Genomic DNA, 6,025 nt, shown 5'->3' on the forward strand with positions numbered 1-6,025 from the left:
TATTTATTTAGATCCGTAACTGGTTCAATAAGTAGCCATGAAGAGATGATCACAGATTTGTGAAATACCAATGGGCTCCTGATTTTAAAGGAACTCTCGCTGTATTCGATAAAACAGGTCATGTTCACGTTTTATTTGTCTGTTACTATCCTGCTGCTATACATTAAATGTTTCTGTTTTGACCAAATATTTTTCAGATCTCAAAGAACCAACTCCATATGCAAAGAAGCCTTCACAGAATGAAATACAGTAGTTCTTTGTCAAGCAATGGTTCAACAAGGAAAAGCGCCACCCAGTAGAGTGCCATTATAGAACCAATGCTTTTAAAAATTCACGTTCCGACCCTTGATGCCATAATATTTTAGAATAATATTTTCTGAAAAGTAAGCCGGTAGTAAAATGTGTATAATTCCATCTGGCAAGAAAGCAAAATACATAATGTTTAATTTCGTGTTGTCGTTGTAAGCCCCACTGAAACGCCACGACTGCCACCGTGAGCCGCCGCATAATAACCTGCGCGTTTTATTTTTTGTGCTTTGTTTTAAAGTGACGATATTTTTTTCTTGTACTTTATTATGTTTATTTTTTGGTGTTGGCCCTTTTCGCTGCACTTCACATGGAACTGATTTCATGCTGCTGGAAAGATTGCCTTACCGCTAAATTACTGCACATGGCGTAAGATTGTAAAATCTCTATATTGATTTCAAATTATAAAACATTATCTTTAATGGCTTTCTCTGAATATTACACATTTCAAACCTATGCAATAACATTATCTTTAATGGCTTTCAATGAATGTTACATACTTTCATCCTATACAATAAAAATGTCTCGAGTCTTGTATTGGCTGATGTTGGTGCTCAGTTCATTTGTGCTGATCCTACACTCTTAAAATGAAGGTGCCAGAGTGGTTCCTCAGTTATGCCATAGGGGAGCCATTTTTGTTTTCCAAAAGTGCCATCTGCTTGAAGGTTCCAGAAAGAATTTTTATTTCTTTAGACCATTAACAGGCAAACAGCAAACACCCGTGAGTAGATGATAACAGATTTGTGAAATAACAATGGGTCCTGATTTTAAAGGACTCTTGAAGTAATACATGATAATTTCAGGTTTTCCTGATCCGTTAGTGTTATACAGCCTACCATACACTGAAGAGTTCTGCATATTTGGAAGATTTTCAAAGCACAGAGAACCAACTTCATATGCAAATAACCCTTCCCAGAATGCAGTGGTGTTTGGCCAAGCAAAGGGACTATGAGGAACCACACAACCCAGTATAAAGTGTCATTAAAGAACCAGGAGTTTTAAGAGTGTAAATGGAATCTGTACAGGGCTTTGTGATATCAGCGAGTACCTGAGATGAATGGACGGGTTGGAAAATGTGTCAGATGTGAGGGTCTTGTCTTCTGACACTCCCTGCGTTCGGATTTTCATCGCAGAGCACAGCAAGCGTTAACTTTTAAAAATAAAATTTCTTTAATGGCTCGTTACTGAGTTGCACGGCTCCTCACAGCCATTGGTTGACAATGAACCATTTTATTCTTGGATTTGAGAAGATTCCTAATAGGTGGACAAAAATGAAGTCTTTCATGTAAACTGATCAAGATAACCTTGTGTTACTGCATGCAGTAAGAGTCCTTCCAAAATCAGGAACACATTGGGATTTCACAAATCTGCTTTCATGTATTCATGATTATTTATTTATTGAACCTGCTACAGCTCTATAAAAAAAATTCTTTCTGGAACCTTCATGTGGATTGTTCCTTTGGGGAAAACCAAAAAAGGTTCCCCTATGGCATTGCTCTGAAGAACCACTTTGGTGTGTCTGGTTTTAAGAGTGTTGCTGCCCCACATACCCATGGACTTTGGTGCAATGGTTTTGCTCGCCCATTAGTGGAGTCTCCCTGTGCTCCTGTGTGTGTTAGCAGGAGATTAAGATTTGCTGTCACATGGTGCTGACGTAGAACTGGTGACTCGATTGTTGTGGTGCGACTGAGTGTCTCCTGTGATTGAGGAGTATATTTATTGTCTTGCTGGGCTCATCTCTGTTCAGCATAGGAATGAATGTGAAGAAGTATTGGCCAGAATTCACTGCCACCCACACTGAAATTATTGGATTTAGAAAGTAGTTGGATTTCAATCACACTTTTATCTGTATGATTGGGTAAAAGCTAAAAAGGTAGGAAAAATATGACATTATAATAAATATTCCCATTAAATATCTTCAAATGCATTATAAACTAAAATAAGTTAGCTGAACAAAACATTTTTTTTTAAAAAAAAGTGGAAGAAAGTGTCTGCCTTAAACGTTTTAGCTAAATATTTCAGTCAGTGGTTCTCTAACAAGGCAGGGGCACAGATGGCAATGCCAATCCCTGCGACACATTGGGCCAGGCAGGAAACGGGGAAAGAGGACCAGTCAGTCCGTCACAGGGTCCTCAAAAATGTAAGCATGTGCTGAACTCTTCCTCTTTATGAATGCTTCATATAAATGATTTGATTGATCAAGAAGAGCACTACACGTAATATTTTGACATTTCATGGCCCAAGTTATGCTGACTCGTTCGACATCTCATAAAATAAAGTCTCTAAAATGAGTGAAGTGGGCTCATATGTAACAAGTTTAGTTTTAGAACAAAGGTGCACTCTTAGAAATAAAGGTGCCAAAGTGATTCTTCAGAGCGACACCATTGAGGAACCAGTTTTTGGTCAAAAAAAGAACCATCCAGATGAAGACTCCAAGAAGAACCTTTATTTAGATCTGTAACACATTCCATAAGTAACTATAATAACAGAAATACCAGTGGCTTCATGATGCTGCATACAAACTCAGGCTAAGTTCAGGTTTTCTGGATTTCTTACATCCTGAGGGTGCCTACGACATGACACATTGCTGGTTTTTTCCACATTTTTAGGAGCCATTTCAAAGCCCAAAAAAACTCACTTCATATTCAAAGAACTCTTCACAGGATGAAAAGGTGCTTTCTGGTCAATGGTCGAGTAATTGTTCTAAGAACTATACAACATAGTGAAGTGCCATGCATTACGTTTAGGAAACATTTGTTAAATATACAACAGCGTTGTGCATAAAATATTAAAAAACAGATGTGAGCAAAGTGAGCAGGGGGACAAAGCCCCCAAGTTCTTTTATATAATCTTTGCTTTAAGTCATACTTTGCTTATAAGCATTGGAAATTTCACTAGAGGAAGAGTTCAGTTTAGTCCATTAGAGGTGAATATCTGGATAAAGACAGAGGAACCTATCTGTATCCCACCACCTCTTGTATTATCTTGCATTCCTTATAGATAGATAGATAGATAGATAGATAGATAGATAGATAGATAGATAGATAGATAGATAGATAGATAGATAGATAGATAGATAAAAATATCTCAGCTGTATTCAAAATGCACACTAGACGTATATTCATTTTGATCAAAAACCACGTTAGTAATAACCTGTCAAATTGCATTTGCCTTTAAAAGAAAAGATGACATCTTTTTATATTAAAATATTGTTAAAATCGTTTTGTGGGTCAGCCAAAAATATTGATATCGCTTAAAGTCAAACTTTTTGGAGCAAAAACAAGTTAAAGTAAAATAGTTTTCTTAACAAAAAATAAATTTAACTGTTCTGTCTATACAGTTAATTGAACTTACATCATAAGATTAACGGTTAGAGTTTTTTCCTGAAATGCGCATTCGGCAAATATTTACATTATTTTGAAGGAGGAACGCGTCACCGGACGCCATTAGGATTCCGCCCTGTACGGGACGCCAGTAAACTGCGCGGTAAACTCCCAACGTCACCCGTCAACTTAAAGCTGCACGTCTGTGTTAAGAAAGTTAAGAACACAAAGTTACAAGTCAAAGCCGAACTCTCCAGACTGCAGTACGTTTTGTTAATTACGTGTTTGCTATCCTGCAGTGTGTGCCGCAGATTATACGCTTGCTCAGGGAATGTGATAAACAGGAGTCACAGTGCCATTGAAAGAACCAAAGTAAAAAATGCAAACGCGAGGTGTCTGGAATTTGAGCCCAGTGAGGAAGCATTTCTAAAAACTTTGGCATGTTTACACTTTGTAAGTATCTGGTCGTTTTGAAAGGAAATAATCAAATAAAACAGAAAGTAAGACTAAATCCTCTTAACCCCGTTCAAGTCTCTTAAAAAGTGAAATAAGAAATACACATTCAATTAATGCCAGATGTAAAGGCTGTAAAGGGTGTTACAATTCGTTTAGTTGCTACAGTAATATTCAAATGACAGTGAAATCCAAACAAATGATTTTTGTTTAAGAAATATTCGGTATTTTTAAATTAGTGACAAATCCATCAGTTTAAACACACTGCAAACGTCGTTAAGTACACCAGCTGTACATTCTATTCATACAATAATTGTTTTAAACTTCTTTTTGTAATCGGTTAAGATGCTTTCAACAAATCGCTGCTGTACCCGTTTTAACTTCGGAAATCAAACATTTGAAATCCCAGGTCAGACTTTACTTTTGATAGATAGATAGATAGATAGATAGATAGATAGATAGATAGATAGATAGATAGATAGATAGATAGATAGATAGATAGATACTTTATTAATCCCAAATTCACATACTGATACAAAAAAACAATATTAAATTAAAGATTGATAACAATGCAGGAAAAAACAGACAATAACTTTGTATAATATTAACGTTTACTCAGGAGCGCATTAAAAAGAGAGCAAGAGTACCATTTGTAAGCGATTGATTATGAAGTCGACGAGGCTTCATAATCATTTTATTCTTTTAAAGTGTCTATGTGCATAGTTCATCGACGGTCACCCTTGTAAAAAAAAGTCTTATACTAAGTTCGTATAACGCTTGCACGCTTCATAGGAAAGGAAACAATTTTCAGAGTCCGTGCAAATATCAAATTAACCCACTAGATGGCCGTAGATGACCAGAAATACCATTCCAGCGCTTCGAACGCTTCGGTCTTTGCTCAATATATGCTATTAGGACTAAAATACATTTTTCAGATAATAATTTGATTCAATCATGCAGGATGGTTGGAGAAGCTATAGCTTATAAATTGGATTTTAATTATATAGATAGATAGATAGATAGATAGATAGATAGATAGATAGATAGATAGATAGATAGATAGATAGATAGATAGTACACACAGTATAATGTGTGTGTGTGTGTGTGCCTATGTGTTTCTTTCAAGACCATTACTAAAGCGTTCCTCTTAAACAATGAAATTAAATAAAACGGTGGAGTTAAAGCTTTTCTTAAGTAACTTCATGAGGCCTAACCTAAAACTATTTTGCTTTGCAAGATCCATCACATCTGTTTCCAAGAAGGCACAGAAGATAGCTTTTAGGATAAAGAGGATGATGATTTATTTATTAAGCTCTATTTATTAGAAAGTTTATTTATTTATTATGCTATATTTATTATTCCCAGTAACAGGGCTCAGCTCTTTCATCTTATTCAAACTGCACCATTGAACGTTTTTGATTAAAAAAAAAAAAAACAAAACAAATACATATAGTAGGTTTACAGTTTGTTCGTATGGAAAAAGACATACAGATAATGATTATTACAATAGCTTTGTTGATTTTATTAACACAAAAGAATGTCACAATGGCACAGTGCACTTAGGTACAATCTCGCAAGTGCTCAAAATTGTTGGCCTTCATTATTTACACATTCTTATAGCCTATTTGCGAATAACAATAATAAGAAGAAGAAGAAGACAAATAACACGACGAATAATTCAAATAAATAATACAATAATAAGTAATTCATAATAAAACTCTGTAAATCTACTAATATTAGTAGATTTCAGTAATACTTCCCACACACACTCGTGACGTTTGAGGTTTGAATCTCCGGTCTCCATGTGTATGCGTGGGAATGACTACATATTTTATGTATGTGACTACATTGAATACGCGCTGGCGAGTTTGACTGGCATTTCCAGACGGTTACGTTGCTTTCCGATTAACCGGCGTCCCCTCCAGGTCGAGTTCCTGATCTTT

This window comes from Erpetoichthys calabaricus, chromosome 14, assembly GCF_900747795.2.
Source record: "Erpetoichthys calabaricus chromosome 14, fErpCal1.3, whole genome shotgun sequence".
NCBI classification, from domain to species: domain Eukaryota; kingdom Metazoa; phylum Chordata; class Cladistia; order Polypteriformes; family Polypteridae; genus Erpetoichthys; species Erpetoichthys calabaricus.